Source organism: Helianthus annuus, chromosome 9, assembly GCF_002127325.2.
Source record: "Helianthus annuus cultivar XRQ/B chromosome 9, HanXRQr2.0-SUNRISE, whole genome shotgun sequence".
Lineage (NCBI taxonomy): Eukaryota > Viridiplantae > Streptophyta > Magnoliopsida > Asterales > Asteraceae > Helianthus > Helianthus annuus.
Genome location: NC_035441.2, coordinates 177,007,015 through 177,027,220, shown reverse-complemented (window position 1 = coordinate 177,027,220; position 20,206 = coordinate 177,007,015). Strand labels below are relative to the sequence as shown.

The 20,206-nt window shown below is 37.2% G+C and overlaps 1 long non-coding RNA gene across 1 annotated transcript; it reads left to right on the top strand.

The window, feature by feature from the left end:
• Positions 1-17,034: 17,034 nt before the first annotated feature.
• Positions 17,035-19,456, top strand: LOC110875014. Its single transcript, XR_002556441.2, has 3 exons — positions 17,035-17,523; positions 17,897-17,950; positions 19,202-19,456. It is a non-coding gene; the product is annotated as an uncharacterized LOC110875014 (long non-coding RNA).
• Positions 19,457-20,206: the final 750 nt, after the last annotated feature.

Genomic DNA, 20,206 nt, shown 5'->3' with positions numbered 1-20,206 from the left:
TCTGGACAATCTCGTCCGTTATTTCGAAGGCTATTTCTGGTCCTGATAGTTGGACCTTTACAACATCCGTCCAACAAACAGGCGATCTATACTTACTACCGTATATGCCTCAAAAGGCGCAGCCTTTATGCCGGTACGGCAGTTATTGTTGTAGGAGAATTCGATTAGTGGTAGGTCTCATATTAATGATGCAGTCCTAAACGGGATATGCATCTTAACCCTTCTCACCTTTCGGGAGATAAACAGGATAATCTTAGAAAGAGATAATCGAGATACAGGGAGACTACAGAGACTTTCCATATTTCAGGCTCCTGTTCCTTCATTATTATTTGTGTTAATACGTGATATGTTTATGTTATAAGTCCATGAATTCCTTATTTCGGAACGCTTTACTTGGACAATATTATGGATATCTTCTTCGAATACTACTAGTCGATATTTGTATAATATGATCATTGGGGTAGTTCCGGGGTTCCATGTATTAACTTCCATACTGATCAGGCATGGAAATAATCTATGGGACACGCCAGTATACGCCAATCCTCATATGGTACTTTTATCAAACATAGTTTGGCATTCGTAGGTGATAGAAAAACAATGAGAAATAATAACATAATGTTGTCGTACTCTATTGCGAAGAAAGAGTACTTTTAGATTTTTCGGAAGGATTCTTATGAATTTTCCATCCGTAGGTTTTTACATTATGCTAAATATATAGGGTTTTATGAAACGTTTGTAAAAAGCTTGCTATATTTATTGTTTATGAGGGATTTATTGGTATCTGATTCAAAATAAAACTTTTGGCATTTAAATTTATGATAAAGGTTAGGGAAAGTACTCCAGATTTCTAATGCCGTTAAAACAATTTATTAGTTGCAAACCAACAACTGTTACTCTTTATCTAGATGGCCTTAATATATACTAACCATGGTATTTATAGACCATATAGGTTAATATAGTACTAACATTCTCAATGAACGTTATTTAATATATATATATATATATATATATATATATATATGTATTCATTATGTTTAGTCTAGGTCATGAAAGACCATAAACGGCATTTAAGGTTCGGCCGAATTCATCATTTTCTTGACAGGGGATCAAAACGTCACTTCTGTCTTTATTATATTGATGAAATTTTGGACAGCTCAAAAGTCTGCCACGAGGATATCAGAACAGAGTGATTTTTTTTTTAATAGATACAACATCGATCTAAGATTTGTTGGAGCGTTTTCTTAGGTACAAATGACAAATTCCTATCTCATATCAAATGATTGAGATCCTAAACATGCGGAGTCAATAGTTCTCAACAAATATGATCTCTTATGGAATTATATGTGCCAGTAGTAACTATTTTCTTCATAACCGTTTGATAAGAAAGGTACCCGCTGTATCCTTATAATACTGCACCATCTTCTGGCCGTTCATTCCGAAGACTCATGCGTTTGTTCTTTTGGCTTCTTCGGGTTTCTTCTGATTCTTAGGGCAGTTGGTCTTGACATGCCCCCTCTCGTTACAACCGTAACAGGTTGCATCTTTTAGCTTTTCGCAACCCAGGGTTTTATGTTCCTGTGATTTGCAAATTCCACAAGGTAGGGGCTGAGATTCGAATCTGCATTTCCCGAGGTGGTATTTCCTACAGGTTTCGCACTTGGTCTTCTCAACCGACTGCTGACTGTCTCTTTTTAACCCGGAACTCTTCCTATCGGAGCGACGAGAATTCTCATCCTCCCTTTTTCTCTTTCCATTTTCAGAGGCCTTGGCAGCCATGCCTCTGACTATATCAAGTGTAAGAGATAGCGACAGGTCTGCCGCTGACCTGAACATAGCAGGCCTTGAGGCCTTAACACTGGCCTTGATTTCTGGGGCTAAACCCCCAATGAAGCGAGCAATCCTCTTTGGTTCCGGTGTTACTAGGTAAGGAACCAGTCTGGACAGTGTATTGAAATTGGTGAGGTACGCTTGACAATCTAAATTTGTCATAACCAAGGATATAAAGTCAGCTTCAATTTTCTCAACTTCATGTTGAGGACAGTAACTCTCTTTGATAAGAGTAACGAACTGATCCCAAGTCATGTTGTACAAAGGGATTTTCCCGGTGGCTTGAATCAACGACCGCCACCAGGCTAAGGCCTCACCCTTAAATGATTGCGACACGAACTTGACCACATCCTTCTCAGCGCATCCGCTGATGTCCACAACCGTATCCATTTCATCTAACCATGTCATACAATCTACAGCTCCATTCTCCCTAGTGAAATCCCGGGGTTTACATGAAACAAAGTACTTGTAGGAGCAACCCTTATCATGGGGTCCTTGATTCAGTATGATCTGTTGAGACGGATCGCTGTGATTATTAGAAGAGTGACGCTCGTCATCTTCCTTCTTGGGTTCGTCCTTCTTGGAAGGAGGCTTCGAATGTGGTATAGATAGGGTCCTACTACGAGTCCCACTATACTCTTCGTACTGCCGCTCTAAGGCCTTCTTAACTGCGTCGTCTACCAACGCTTTTAGTTCAGCACCCGTTAAATTAATTCGGGCGTTATCATTGTTTTCCATTGGGTGGCTATTAATTTTATCTGAGCCAGCCATGTAATTGAACTGTTACATAAAACAAGGACAATAGTTTACTTGGGAGCTTATTATGGAATTGTCTTTTATGGCAATTCATTAACCATGGTAACGGAGACCATATTTGGTTAATTTATTAATCACATTTGTTTAGGATTTGTATTATAACTTAACCTAATTATAAAAACAATAAAAGTTTTACTAGTGGCACGAAAGGCCTAGTCACATGGACGGTTTAATTTATAAGTCATGATTTCAGAGAATCAAGGTATTAAGGTTTGAATCGCATTCAGTACCTTCTCTTGACAGGGAGTTGTAGACTTCAACTGTCTTTTGTCTTTTAGGACAATAGGTATAACCCGTGGGCATTTCCCTTCTGAGGGATGGTTATAATATGATCATCTTCTCAGATGCTATTAGTCGAGATCGTATGGATCCTACCGATTATTTTGCTTGGACCTGGTCCAACACTTTTAGACAGGAGGTCACAGACCACCACTGTCATTGTCTTATCGGACAACAAGTTTAGCCCTAGGCACTTCATCACTATCGGATGTTTATAATGTGATCATCTTATAGGATGACACAAGCCGTGATTTCTAAATCACTAGGCCAGATAAGAAAATTGGAAGAATCCAATATAAGGATGACTGTTGTGATTTTCCCGAATCACATTTGTCAATAGTGTTAACACGTGCTTAGGTGTTAACAAGGATCTGAATCCCTTGAGTAGGTTTCACCATCTTGGCCGTGTAGGCTAGGTCTCACCTTTAAGATTCTTTTTAAACTGCATACTGGCAGGGAAAAGAGGGATGTTAATTTTATTCAAGATTTTTATCATAAATCCTAATTTAATATTATATAATTATGGCACAAGAGACCAAGTCACAGGGACAACTTTATATTATCAACCTTGATTTTGTAGAATTAAGGTATTTAGGCCTGAACGTGTTCTTGCCTTTTCTTGACAGGGAGTTGTAAGTTACGACTGTCTTTATTAAAATTTCTGGCCTGGGGGCCTATCAATTAACATCTCGTAAGATGTTAAGACATATAGTCATTGCACTGATGATACGTTCAGCGGTCACAGTAATGACATGACGACATGATCAGTGCCATTAATTTAATCAACTGTCGTTCAGTGGTCATAATAATGACATGACGGCAGGATTAGCACTTAATTTAATCAACTAACGTTCAGTGGTCATAATAATGACATGACGACAGGATTTGCACTTAATTTGATCAACTGTCGTTCAGTGGTCATAATAATGACTTGACGACAGGATTTGCACTTAATTTGATCAACTGACGTTCAGTGGTCATAATAATGACATGACGGCAGGATTAGCACTTAATTTAATCAACTGTCGTTCATTGGTCATAATAATGACATGACGGCAGGATTAGCACTTAATTTGATCAACTGTCATTCAGTGGTCATAATAATGACATGACGACAGGATTAGTACTTTAATTTAAATCAACTGTCATTCAGTGGTCATAATAATGACATGACGACAGGATTAGTACTTTACTTTAAATCAACTGTCATTCAGTGGTCATAATAATGACATGACGACAGGATTATCGTCTAGAGGGCTTTGAGCATAGCTCATCCCCTTAGGATGGGGAATTTCAAAAGATCACAATTGTTGATGTCGCAATCGGACAGTGTATTATAGCCCGTAGCACTTCCTCCTTAAGGGATGATTATTTTAATAAGGAAGGTTTGGAATAACCCAATCTAGGGATGACTTACGTGATTTTATCGAACTACGTCTGCCAGGAGTGTTAACATTTTGCGGATGTTAACAAGGATTTGAATCTCTTGAATAGGTCCTACCATCTTGGCCTCGTCATATAGGCTAGGTTTACCCTTGAGATTTCTTTTTAAAAATGCCTACTGGCAGGGAAGGAAGGATATTTATTTTATTTAGGATCTTATCATAAATCCTAATTTATAAGTTAATAATAGCACAATTGGCCTAGTCGCGTAGACAAGTTTAATTTATAAGCCATGATCGTCTGGGATCGAGGCATTTAGTAATAGCACAAAAGGCTTAGTCACAAGGACATATATAATTTATAAGCTATGATTTCAGAGAATCACAGCATGAAGGTATTCTGGCACAATAGGCCTAGTCACTAGGACATTTATACCTTATAAGCTAGGATTTCAGAAAATCAAAGCCTTGAGGTTTGAACCTAGTTCATTACCTTTTTCTGACAGGGAGTCATAGACTACCACTGCCCTTTTGTTTTATATGACAATTTGTATGGCCTGTAGGCTCTACACCACTAATGGATGTTTTAATAAGTTTGGCCCGTAGGCACTACACCACTAATGGATGTTTTAATAAGTTTGGCCCGTAGGCACTACATCACTAATGGATGTTTTAATAAGTTTGGCCCGTAGGCACTACACCACTAATGGATGTTTTAATAAGTTTGGCCCGTAGGCACTACATCACTAATGGATGTTTTAATAAGTTTGGCCCGTAGGCACTACATCACTAATGGATGTTTTAATAAGTTTGGCCCGTAGGCACTACATCACTAATGGATGTTTTAATAAGTTTGGCCCGTAGGCACTACATCACTAATGGATGTTTTAATAAGTTTGGCCCGTAGGCACTACACCACTAATGGATGTTTTAATAAGTTTGGCCCGTAGGCACTACATCACTAATGGATGTTTTAATAAGTTTGGCCCGTAGGCACTACACCACTAATGGATGTTTTAATAAGTTTGGCCCGTAGGCACTACATCACTAATGGATGTTTTAATAAGTTTGGCCCGTAGGCACTACATCACTAATGGATGTTTTAATAAGTTTGGCCCGTAGGCACTACATCACTAATGGATGTTTTAATAAGTTTGGCCCATAGGCACTACATCACTAATGGATGTTTTAATAAGTTTGGCCCGTAGGCACTACACCACTAATGGATGTTTTAATAAGTGATCATCTTTATTGATGACTTAACCCATGATTTATGAATCATTTATTTGGGTTTTGAAATCCTTTAAAGGATTATTGTATAAGAATGACGTGTGTGATTTTAACGAATCACATCTGCCATGATTTGTTAACATGCTTACATAGGTTAACAGCGAATCTGAATCTTTTAATTAGGTCGTACCATCATGACCGGATCTTAAAAGACACCAGACTAGGTTTCACCCCCTTAAGATTCTTTATTTAGGCAGATCAAATAAAAGGAATGGTTTTGATTTATTTAATATTTCTTATTTAGAATGAAAGTCTAAACTTAATCATTCCATTATATAAAAGTGGAAGTATAAAGTTGCCCTAAGCGGGACTTGAAAGGAATAATGTTGTCCTCGCAGGGACTGAAAGATAATTATGTCCTTATAAGGACTAATAAGGAAACGATCTTCAGTATAAGGAGTTCCTTCTTCATTTTATTTCTGAATACTTTCTCCTTGGATGTTCGTTTCATTTTAACCGCGGTACGAAGCTCAGCATCTCAGGACCCCGGGTGTGGAGAACTCCTATTATGGCTTCTTCGCTTGGCGACGTATCCAATATAAAAATAATTGGAGGCAGTAAATTCTAGTTTAGAATCGGGAGTATTCCTATGTTAAGTCTAGACTCAAGTATGTGCAATTGTGTCATTGAGATTAAACACATTAGGATAGTGTTTAATTCACTCAATGTTGGCTCTGATACCAACCCGTCACACCCCGATTTCCACGTGTATCACCGGTGGGCCCGGTGGGGATTACCGTGACGTAGTTGGAGACATCATAGTCAAACCACACAATATAATAATGCACAGCGGAAGCATAAAGATAATTATATTCAACTATTGTTCGTAATATCAAATGTATTACAAATAGTCGAAAGGTATCCACAGGGGATCAAATAATAATATCGAAAAGTATTGTTCAACAGACTTTGACATCTAAAGCTTGCAAGACTTGAATAATGATGCCTGGAGTAGCCAGCCTATTACGTATAGCACCTGCACTTAATCTTTTTGGAAAAATACGTCAGTTTACACTGGTAAATACACTCAACTGACTCATTTTGGAAAATGATTGAAAATTTATTTGAATGCACATGGCACAAAATATCTTTTGATTAAAATACCCAGAGGCAAGATTAATCTTTTTATAACTTGGGACAATCATAGTTATGATCTTGTATACAGTTTTACATGTTCGTTGTACGTTCAGGGCCCGATATAGAAACCGAGTCATGATTAATAGACACATCACAAGTATAGGCCCACTGAGCGTGAGATACCGTTTCCCTTATGCAACTGTCAGGTGTATGCCTACACCCCGTGCATAAGACGTGACCATTTTATAATGCAATGATGTCAAGGATATCCGGGACATGGTCATTAACCCCTAAAGGCTTTTATTTCAAACAATACAGATCAAACCGGGTTACCTCAATAACTTAATCACAATCCGATTAAATATTCAATACCCGACCAAGCGGTATTATTATACCGTATCCCAAGCCCGTATAGGGAAATAAGTTAAGAGTATTTACCTGAGCTAGCTCCTGTCTTAAATAGCAAGAATAATAACTCAGCCGTATATTCTAATCAGTAGTCGCAAGTACTTTTACTGGGCTCCTAATCTGGAACGAAGGTTTTATCAACCTATTAGAATCCTAACGGGTCTTTATAATAGCCGTAGCTTAGACCGGTCAGTTTCAAAGGAATATATACGGTTTAATCGCGTGAAAGGCGAAAACGGGGAACAAGTGGTGATTTCGCCCAAACAAGTTCGAAGACTTGTTTTATATGGGTCTTACATTCACACTCTGGACTTTGGGGTCAAAACAATATGGTTTGACCCGCATCGGCTAATTCATGTAAACTAGTTACGTACGCCGAACCGTACGCGCAAAAGGCGCATCGGGTAACCGTAAGAGTCTTACGCTTGTTCCTAAGTTAATATGCCTTAAAGAGGTTGTGGTATCAGTAGGATACCTTCCGTAATGCCCGTAACGAGTTTTTGTCCTTTATACGCCCCGTAGGGGTTTTTCGGTCATTTTAAAGATTCTTAAAGGGGTTTATGAGTTCTACAGGGAATCTGAGTTTCCCGACCAGTTTATAAAGTCTAAAATACTTTATTTATTATTTAAAATCAGTAGCAACTGGAATCGGGTCAAAAGACCTTATAGAACTCAAGTTACGGCCCAAAAGGGTATATTCGGTATTTACCGAACCGTAGCCATAACCGTAGGTTATGAGCAGGGTAAAAATGATTAAAAATTTTAAAAATCCCCAAATATTATTTTACAACAGTAGGTAAAAGTTTTGGGGACGAAATCTTGGTTTAGGTAGGCGTTATGCTAAATGCGCTATTTAATTACCAAAGTTCCGAAATTTGCGCCATTTGGCATAACTCCTATTCTGGACCTCGGATTGACATGAAATTTTAGGGACATGCTTAGAAATCAGTAACCAAGGTCATGATCCGTTCACATGTCCGAAAACCTCGTTTAAATTTATAAAGGGCGTTACGGTCAACTTTTAGGCGATTAGCGGAAATGCGTAAAAGACTCGGACAAACAATGAACCGGTCACAGAGGGTTATACCATCATGTAACCTGGTCCTAAAAGAGTCCTAAGGCATATCTATACCTCACTAAAACGGGTCAGAACTGAAGTCAATGCAAAAGTCAAACTTTTGCGACATTCGGCTCCGAACCGGTTCAATATAGCAAATGGTCGATTCAAACGAGCGCAAACAAGTTTATATACTTAATATCATGTTTTATGAGTGTCTAAACAGGTTTCATAGCATATACATTACAGATTATGCAAGATTCGCCAAAACGACATTCTGTTGACTTTTTTAGGTGCACGTTTGACTCGACATTTGACATGGTTAGAGTGGTGATCAGGGGAAACCCTTTTAGGGGTTTATTACCCACATAAATACCAACTCATAACTACTTTTGATCCGCAATAAGACTGAGCCATTATGGATTTATTTTGAAGTCAAACCGTAGTTACGACGGTTTGGTTTCTAGTAGTTATCTAAGCATAAATCAAACTACAAAGGATCTAGACGACTTACAGAAGTTGGGTCTTGCTTAGAGTATACAGAGAAATGCTTGAGAGCCTTTAGAATGACCAGAGGAGTGTGTTTTGAGTTGTGTGTTGGTTATGAACCAAACATGCCCTTTTATAGTAAGGTTTCACAACAATTTTTGACACACAAGTCCCCCAACTAACCCCAACCTTCCAACATGTGTCCCTAGTGTTTAGGAGTTGTTTAGGGGTCACTTTGAAGGTTTAAATGCAGGTCATGGCTTTTAGAAGGCTGAACAACCAAGTTAAGCATGTTTCTGCATCTGGGCGCCTGACGCGGCCCGCATGGGGGAACCATGCACCTTGTACGCGGGTCGCCTGGTTTTTAAAATCATGCGCGTATCTTAGGGGGCTCGCGGCCCGCCTTCACTTACCCCAAATCTTAACGCGGGTCGCGAGAGGGTGGTTTTTCAAGGCTTTTAAATCTTTTAAAATGATTACGAGAATCTGGTAATTAATAACGAAATCTTTCGTAATCATTAACCTGACCTTTCGGGTTTTGAAGGGGTAACTTGAATATTTTATAATCATGACTAAATCTTGGTAATAATGATAAAATCTTTAGTAATAAATAATGAAATCTTTAGTAATCATCAACTTGACCTTTCGGGTTTTGAAGGGGTAACTTGAATCTTTTATAATCATGATCAGAATCTTTGTAATTAATAACCTGACCTTTCGGAACCGAAGGGGCAACTTTGCGATTTGGCCCTTGGTTATTTACAACTAAGGGCCTCGTGTTATTTATGTGTATTATTCAGTCCCTTGGTTATTTTCAATATTATTAGAAAGGTTTTAACCTTTATTATTGACGCTTTTTACCCCTCGCATACGGATTTGATCATAACTTTCTCGTTTTAAAACGGAACTTCGCGAAATTTATATATTATATTCTAGTGAGCGTATTTTACTGTTACGAAGCCTCGGGTTTGTTAAATGGTCACTCAGAGGTATAATTAAACATGTTGACACGTTTAACCCCTATAACTTGTAATCTCTCACTTTCTTTCGCGTTTCGTTTCCGTACGATCCATGATTTATCCGTTTGAAGGTACGAGCATCATTTAGGGATACTATAAAGTATATTACCCTTGATTGACATTTATAATCCTTGAATTTACATATATTCAAGGTTTGTCAATTTTAGTCCTTCAATGCTACGTGTAAACTTACGACACGTGTCGGCACATTATTGGACGCAAAAATTTCGAGGTGTTACATTCTTTTAAGATCTAATGAATCATATATTGATATAAAATTGTTGATGAAAAGCTTACGTCGGAATAGTAACAATTACATATTTTTAAGTTAAATAATTTGGTTGGTTTCACCAAACTATTAACAAAAAAAGCTAAATAATTTGGTAGGTTTAATAACAAGTCGAAGTGTGTGTTTGAATGTTGTATTTGCCGTTTTAGGAGTTTTTTTTAGTGTCTTTGATATTGTTTAAATTAGGGATGAGCAAATCAGACCTGGTACAGGTACTAAACCGGTATCTGTACCGAATTTACCGAACCGGGTACTTTTTCGGTACCGATTCAGTACCGACTTTTGACATTTTCGGTACCGGTCCGGTACCCACTTTTGCGGATTTTCAGTACCGGTTCTTTCGGCACCGGTACTGGACGGTACCGAGCTCATCCCTAGTTTAAATAACAGTGTTTTTAAGATGACAGGGGGTTTTCTGGTTTGAGAGTGATCAATTAGGGAAGACAATGTAGAAATGACAATAATATCCTCACATGCAACGCATGTGAGGGTAGTTAACTAAGAAAATAAACAAGGTTAGTGGTAAAGGTTGTACCCTGTATGAAAATATGAACATAAAGGCTGTGTTTTACCAATTTTAAAGTGAAAGGTATGAAATGCAGTTTAAGTATACCATAAAGGTTGATTTTTGCAATTTATTCTTAAAAAAGTTAATTGGAACCAGTTATTATACATGTATCTTATTAGACTGATTACTGATTATTACATATATGTAATTTGTTGTGATTATATCTATATATGCAATCATACATGTCTTATTACATATATTTAACCAGTTAAATTAGTGATTATTACATATATGTAATTTGATTTTTTTTTTCACATATGTAATTTTGGGGTGAGGTTACTGTAAAAAGGACCTTTTTCGTGAGAAGTGTGAGAAGACATAGAAATTCATGTCTAGGCATCATGTTTTGAAATTAGGAATGATGTTTTGGGTTGTTTTGGTAAGAAAAACACCAAACATAACAATTTAAAACACAATGCAACGTATTATGGGCTTGAAATTTAAAACACACTACATAACACTTAAAACACACTACTTAATGTTCTTGGCATGGTGTTTTAAGTTTTAAGCCTAGAATTCACTGCATTGTGTCTTAAATTGTTATGTTTGGTGTTTTTCTTGGCAAAACAACCCAAAACATTGTGCCCAAGTCCAAAATATGATGTCTACATATGAATTTTTATGTCTTCTCACACTTCTTACGAAAAATATCCTTTTTACAGGATCCTAAGGCACTAATTTTGTTTTATGTCATGTAATTTCTATGATTACATCATGCAACGCCTATAATAATTATATTATTAGTGTTTGTGATTGACCAAAGTTTTGTTTTATATAAGAGAGGGAAATGAGAAATCTTAATTATTAAAAAAAATGTTTATTAAATGACTATTTTGCCCCTGTAAAGCCCCCAGTATAGGCCTTAGTCAGGGGCAAAATGGTAATTAACCACTCCAGAAATATCTTTTTGGATTGGTTAATTACCATTTTGCCCCTGAATAATGCTTATACTGTGGGCTATACAGGGGCAAAATAGTCGTTTAACAAAAAGGCGAGACGACGCGTATAGGTCTGTACGGGTCGTCTATGCCTCGTATAAGGCTGGGGGGCCTAGACGACCCTGGTTATCACCACAAAAAAAAAAACAAACATATATACGGAGCACACACTGCTATACGCCTCGGATTAGTATTTCGACCGTATTTTCAAAGATTTGAAGCATCACTGGTACGTATTTCATCCAATAGTTTAGTATTTTTGCCTCGTTTTTGCCTTTAGACCGTAGGTTTGCCCTGAAATTTGGTTTTTGTTGGGTTTGGGGGTTTGAATCTAAGGATGAAGATGAAGCAGGTAGAATAGGACGCCGAGTATAGCCCTATACGAGAGCTATACGAGGCTCTGAAACTTTTTTTTTGTTATTAATGTTATTATTATTGTTTTTATTATTATTATTATTATTATTATTATTATTATTATTATTAATATTAATATTGTTTATTAATTATTATTAATTAATTATTATTAATATTATTATTATTATTATTATTATTATTATTATTATTATTATTGTGGAGAATTCAAATGAGAAGAAATTTTGTGTAAGAAGAAAAAAGAAGAAATTTCAACCAATAGAAATGTTTTATTTTACTTCATTTAATATAAGTATTTAATGTTACTATAAGGGTACATTGGTAAATCACATAGGTCATTAATTTGTAGTCTTTCTCCTTAATAGCTAACTACATTAATTTTTTTGTAACTTATCTTCAAAATATATAATTTTTCAAACAATAAAATAAAATAATTTAAAGTGTAGGATAAATTACGAGTTGTGTAGGATAAATTACGAGTTGTGTAGGATAAATTTTAACGTGTAGGATGAATTTCGAAATATGTAAGATAACTTTTGATGTGTGTAGGCAAAAAAAGTTAGTGTGGAGGATACTAGTCTTTATGACTAATTAATTAGTCAAAAATGATAATAAATGAGATAAATAAAAAACTATTTAATGTTTTATAAAATTACCCTTTATTCTTTTTCTTCTCAATTAAATTTTCTTCTCAAATTAACCTTCCCCTATTATTATTATCATTAATGTTATTATTATTATCATTAATTATTGTTATTAATATTATTATTATTATTATTGTTTATTAATTATTATTATTAATTAATTATTATTATTATTAATATTATGTATTATTATTATTATTATTATTGTTATTATTTTTATTGTTATTATTATTATTATTAATATTATTATTATAATTATTTTAATTATTATTATTATAAATATTATTGTTATTTATTAATTATTATTATTAATATTATTATTATTATTAATGTTATTATTATTATTGTTATTATTATTATTTATTTATTTATTTATTTATTTATTATTGTTTTTATACGTATACGGTATTTATTTACAGATTGATTATGGAGGACGATCTGATTCAGGTCGATGACATTCACGTAGAGCTTCATGGGGCACCGCCAGGGGGTCAGCCGGTTCAGCAGGGTCCACGACGGAGACGGCGGCCGCCTCTGGATACGCTGCAGGGGCATCCGTACCTAGAGTTTCCCGACGGCACCAATGCCACCCGTCATTTCCAGAAGCTTAGGAGGATGCACATTGGATCGCATGCAGCGATCGACTGGGATACGATAGATGGGATTGTTGAGACGCCGAGAGTGCGTCGGTTTATACCTGTCGATTCGCCGTGGCATCGTCTTTTTGATTTGGTGCACACGCCGACCTACAGGGAGCTGCTGGTCGAGTTCCTTTCGTCATTCACATTTCACGCTCCTGGGGTCCCAATGCCGCTTCCGCACCCAGGTGCTCCCCCTCCGCCTGAGGTTTCTTTCAGGCTCGCTGGCGTTATGCGTTCGATGACGCTAGCAGAGTTTGCGGTGCATTGTGGTTTATACATGCAGGGGGAGATCGAGACTGAGGTTTACACAGCGGGGCTAGTGGTGGTTGACAAACCCACTCTTGTAGGGTTTTGGCAGGTGATTGCGGGGGAAAATCATTGGGAGCACGACATGTCGAAGGGGAGGGTGTCGTTTGTTAGGGACCCACTGTACAGGTACGTACGTTTATTACGTCAATTATTGTGATTATGTGCATTGTTTATTAATCTCTGTTTCTGTATTTCGCTAACACTATCTGCAGGTATCTGCACCATTTGCTCGCTACTTCTATTTCAGCGCGCGACTACAGCCGTGAGTGGTGTACGACCCCACAGGTCTTTTTTTCCTTTATTGTTTGTTGTATAGGAGGCCGTGCGCGCTAGCACACGGTCTAGCCCAGTACTACGCCTCCGCCCATCACCGGCAGGAGCGCGGATTTTTGTATGGCGGGGCGTACGTGACCGACATTGCCCGTTCATTGGGCCTCGTACTGCACCAGGACCCACATCTACGGACGCCGGCAATCATGCCGACGCAGATGGGTTTTCCGTCGCTGTGGGGGATGAAGGTAATCAAGAGGTTCCCCGTTGGCCCGCGATTTAAAAACCGCGATGGGGGCATATGGACAGAGGAGCCCCTACCAGAGCATTTCGAGGTCGTTTATCCTCCTGCAGATCCTGCTGATGCAGTTCCCGTGAAGGACCCTCCGAAGGATGTAGACGGTGCAGCGGTGCCACAGCCACCGCCACCTCCCAGGGCGCCTCAGTTTCCACGTCACGTTATTCCAGGTCATGCCCCAGGAGCTGCGCTACATCCAGATGTACGAGCCGAGCTTGACAGGCTCAACGATTTGGTAGGTTGGCTGGTACGGGCCGAGCAGGATAGACGAGAGAGAGATGGATTACCCCCGATACCGCTTCCACCGGCTCGAGTACCACATCAGCAGCAGCAGCCGCAGCAGCAACATCAGGATTCGGATTTGGATTTAGATGCATAGATCTGTTGTTATTTTTATTTTTATTTTGGATGTACAAACTTATCTTATATATTTTTGTTATGGATGTACAAAGTTATCTTATATATGTCATATTTATGTTTGTTTTCAGTTATTCGGTTACTTATGGATTGTTATCTTAATTTGAGATAATACGGAAACAAAATATGTTTTGAATATAATACGAAACAATATATCCCCTGAATATAATAAGGAAACAATATTTGAAAGAGATAAAATTTTAATCGGAAGAATAATATTTTAAAAAAGTAAAATGTTAAAAACATTATAATATTTAATCGATATAATATATTTAAAGAGCCGATTTTTAAAATAGTTGATTTTTAAAAAACAAAAACTTTTTTATAGTGTAAAAAACAAAAAAAAAAACAAAACATTTTTTAAAACCAAAAAGATTTTCAACAAAAAAGACATCTTCAAAAACTATCCAAAAAACCATACAAAACCCACCAAAACACTCATCATTTCAGCAAAAAAAAAAAAAAAAAAAAAAAAACCCAAGATTAGACCCCTCGTACAGGGCTGTACCCTTCGTATAGGGTTTCTTAAACGTTGTGCCTGACACCCTCTGAGACCCCCTTGAATTCAATGCATAGACGCCTCGTATAGCCCTATACGAGGCGTCTAGGGCACAAAAAGTGTGAAAGTAGGCGCAGAGGGTGTCCGGATATTCCTTGCCTTCACATCACAAAATCCTTAGCTGATCTTGGCATAAAAACATCAAATTCACAAATTTTAACCCGATGACATCACTCCCGACTTTAACCTTGCACGAATCAATTCACTTTCGTTATCAACTTTATCTTTAACAGATGTTAATGAAGCATCATGTTTCACCGACTCTCATCAAACGAACAACAGCAGCTTTTGCAAGAAGACGAGATATCCTGTTTCATCAAACGGTGAAAATCCACTTTCGTCTAGTTTTCTACGATCGTCTGCTAAACCATGGGCTGTACATGGCGATCGGTTGCTAAATGGTATTAGAGATGGGCCTTCGTACAATGGTGATCCGGGGCATGCTTATCTAGATGACGTGCTTATTGAGCAACAAGAGAGTACTGAAGTAAACCCTCTTGAATTTTTGGCTTCTCCGTTTGCTGATTTTGCGGTTGGAAGCAAACGGTGATATCGCAACAAATATGTATTCGGAGATGCGTGGTGAAGTTCGTGATCATGCATTTCTACACAATGCTTACTTTAAACAGGTATATTCGTTTACATTTGATGCATATTTTTATCTTAATCTCCTTGTAAACGATAAAAACATAAAAATAGGTTTATGTATGCGCAAGTAAACCTGTTTAACATAATAACATCAAATTACGCATATTAAACACAGGAGTTTTACCCAACTAACAACAACCGATGTGGGATATTTGCCTAACGCGTTACAGATCTAAGTCTAGTTGATTTGAAAGTGTCTTTGCATATATGAACCGATTCAGGAATTGACAAATTCATATTTGTAGGTAAGTGATGAGTTAGAAAAAGGTCAGTTTTAATACAGGAATTGCCCTCATTTCATTTGGAGTTATAGCTCGTAATATATGGTTCAAAATGTCTCAACGAGTCAGACGCTTGAACAAACTTGCCCGGCTCCAAGGTCCAAATTCCTTCATAAATTTACATATTTTTTAAACAGTTTGATAATGCCTACTATAATAAGAGGTTGATTAAAACAATTGACAGATTCCTTTATGTCACAACCTAAAACAAAGTGAGTATGACAGGTTTCGTTGACCCTTAAGTAAAAAAAATGTTGCCACGTGGGCGCCACCTATGCACACCTGTTGTTATATACTTGATGCCAAAAAAAATCAAGCCTCATGCCTGCGGTTAACCGTAAGCCCGTGGGGAAGCACCTCTTTCGCACCCCACCGTGATGGTGTTGGTGCCCCCACTGCTGTGACCACCTCTCATCCCTTAACACATAACGTAAAATATAGTCGAATGCGTCAGAAGCAAACATTTGGACAAATTTTCCAACTCTTGGGGTCCAACTTCCTTCATCTGGAGCTTCATTTTGAACTTAAAGATTTTCTCCCAGTTTTGTATGATTTTTTTATTTCGTTTGGTCGTAAAAAAATATCCCGCGACCAAACAAAAATCGTAAATCAGTATCTCCACCTCGTCGAACTTGTGACTCGAGTCTTAGATGCCTCCGCTAAATGAAATTCAAAACTTGCATTTTCAGCAACTGCCCTTATAGGATCTACAAATATTTGAACAGATGCCGAATTCTTCATGATACATAAATATATGGTTGATTTGTATGATCGGGATCTAGAGAAGGAAGGGGTGTAGTAAAGACGCATATTGGACCATGTGTAACACAATAACGCTCCGCTCCACATGGATTTTTTATTGGCTCTGGCAGGGGTTCACAAACACTCCACATGTAATATTCAAAATTTTAATAAATAATATAGTAGATAAATACAAGTTTAGTTATTTTTATATGTATAATAATAATAATAAATTAAAAGTCTGTATGTTAATATTAAATTAGTCATAATTGTAAAGAAAAAAGAAAAAAATGAAAAGGGAATTGAAAATGCTATCCATATGGTTTTGTTGTTACTTAAGTGAAAAACAAATAGATTTAGGCATACATATTATTTGATAAAGCATAATTCAAAAGCATCTTTCAAGTTACAGTTCCAAAGTTCGAAATTTGCGGCCAACAGTTATCATCTTTGTGACTTTTCTTTTTCTATCACATTCAAACTAACCTACCGGAGAATTTCGATGATTATCTCTATGGCTACTTCTTATTTTTCATAACATTCAAACTCATCATCGTTTCTATAAACCATTCAAACCCCACCACCGTTCGAAGTTGTTTGGTTTGTTCACCGTCACACTCCGGGGTGACAGCACGCCGCACAACCTACCGCCAAGAGCCGTTTGCCACCGTAGCACCACCATCGGCCGCCGCGAATCAGTTGTGCCACCGCAATCATCTGCCATCACACCGCTACTTTGCTCCTTCGTTATAGTTTCATGGTCGTCGCCATCAGTTCTGACTCACGAGCAGCCACAACAAATCGTTAGTTACCACCACCGCGTTACGCGTATTCCGTTCAGCAATAGCGGGTTGATCGCAACCAGCGCCGCCCTTAATCTGTTTGGTTCATTCGATTATAAGAGGTATAACTGCTTGATTTGAAACTTTTTATTTTTTTTACTTATTCTGGCGATGGGTATGGAACGGAGAAGACGAAACTGGGCTGGGTTTCCGTTCGGCCGGCAAAAGTGTGCGGGGTTACACTGTGTTATGTATGAATGCATGTTGTAATGAATGTAAACTAACAATTATAACGTTCTAAATTTTGAAAGAATATATAAGCAATGGTGATAACATGGGATTCATAATAATAATCTTTTATGTCATACTAATTAAATTGCAAATGGGTTTTGGTGACACTTACATTTAGACATACAAATATTAAAAGGTTATTCACAAATTTAATTAGCGTGCTAAACTACAACAAAACTAATTTGGGTTGTAACGGGACTATAGGTTCTTGATTTTCGAGATCGAGTTGATTAATTGGTCTTGCTTGCTTGCTAAAAGGTACGGATTTTGTTTTCTTTTCATCATAATATACTTTTATTTTTCGTTACTCGTTGGTACGGTTCCTGTCCTTGTCATCGTGGTATTTTATTCATATCCGTTACTTTGTAGTACGGATGTTTCGTTAGATGTTTCGGTTCGTATTGTTATATGATTAGTATTTATTGTAGCATGCAATAGACCTTAGATTTTGTGCTCGTTATTGCATGTTCCCTTTAGACTTATGTCAAGATACTTTTATTTTTGATATGCTTTGTACTCTGTCACCCGAGCAATTATATGTTTAGACTTGTCGTTGGGGCGTCAACGACATGGCACTCATCGTGACGGTGCGTAACTAAAGTTCACGGCGTTTCTAGTTTGTGCTTGTGTAGCACATGGCCCCTAGAGGCGAATAGATCGATCTTAGCTCTGACTCCTGACTCCTGACTCCTGTTGAGATGGAATAATGTTTGTACACCTACACGCACCATCTCGGCGCGTGGATTATAGCCATGTATGCCTCTGTTTAGGCTCGTGGGTGCTTCTATATTACGTGACTTGTTTTACTGTTATATGTTGTCACGTATGTCTTGTCTCTGTTATGATATGTTTGATATGTTTATATGCATCAGATTATGTTCAGATTATGTTCAGTATCTGTTATCTGTTCAGTAAAAGGTTTGGGATTCAAGTAATAAAAGTATTTGTTTCAGTGCAAAAATTTTCAGCATTTGTCCGGTGTCCGCCTCAGTATTTGTTTTGGAACCGTTTTGTTTCCAGTATCGGTTTGCATAATCTTTACAAGTATTAGATTACTATGTTTTCAAAACTCAGGTTATCTAAACTATTTTATTATATATATATATATATATATATATATATATATATATATATATATATATATATATTCAAATTAGAAATCTAGTTGTTTTGGTTAGATAATGTTTGGCTAAGAAATTCGAGTTATCATTAGATTTTAATTTAAATCTAAATGTTTATTCATAATATAGTAATTTCGATAATTTTCTTGTTTTAAAGGAATTGGGTTTTTTTTACACAATATATTATATTATAAGTAAAACTATTTGAGAGAAGGAAAACTGTTTTAGTTTCAAATGTGGTTCAATGTCAGTCTCAGTTCAGTTTTCGTTATGTGGTGCTTCGTTCCCATTTGTTCGTCTTTACATGTACTGTTGATTTCTCCGTTACTGAGCAACTTTTTGGCTCAGTCGTAGTTTCTTCCTTGTGTTTGTCTTATTTGTTTGACAGGTAATTTGGGAAACGTGGGGAATAAGTGAAGAGTGTCCTGAAGATAAAGATTTATTTTTATTTCGGTTATGTAATGTAAATGTAATTAGGATCTTTTGTTTTTAACGTTATGGATCGGTTCTTAGTTTTGATATCTGTATGAGTGACACGTCAGCCTGTCCAGGTTGGGGTGTTACACCACAACCACACCTGTGACTCCCTTGACAATGAGCTCACTCATGCCCTTTTATGCCATCTTGGATTAGTGTTTCGCTCCCAACTTGATGATGTGGCATGGAAAGGTGTTGGTGCATGCGTCTGTCGACTTCGTCTTGTATCGAGTCTTGTACTCAGAATGTTAGAACAGGGCACGTAGTTCGAGATTTCATGTAATTCCGCTTCTAGGGGTAATTCCGCTTGAAAGTGTTTGAGTGTAATTCCGCGCGGAATTAAGATTCGCGGAATTAAGTTCCGCTTGGAATCTTAATTCCGTTTGGAACACCTTTCAAACGGAATCACAGGCCTATATATACCCCTTCATGCGATATTAGTTGTAACACTTCCGGTCAGTGTAACGAAGTGCTGCCGAAGTGTTGTCTCGCTATAATTTGTTGTCAAATCAATAATACGACAGTTTAAAGTGTATATCTTGCTGAATTGACCTCAGTTCGTCTGTTTCCGCCTTTCGAACTGAGCATAAACTCTTCTGAACGACTCGTTCGGTTCCGCAAACGATCCTACAAGTGGTATCAGAGCTCAGCAGGAAGTGTTCATACCAATTCAGCTGCAAATTCTGTTTTCTACTCCTTTTTCAAATTAAACTTGATTTTATGGTATAAATGTCTTGATTTTCACATATCATGTGCGCATTTGTGTATTAACAAACCCTAGAAAGTTTCAGAACTAAAATCGACCTATATCTTGATCAATTTGACAATTTTTACATCGAGATGATGACGTCAGCTTAATTCCGTACGGAACTAGGTGTAATTTCGCTTCAACAGATTAATTCCGTTTGAAATCTCA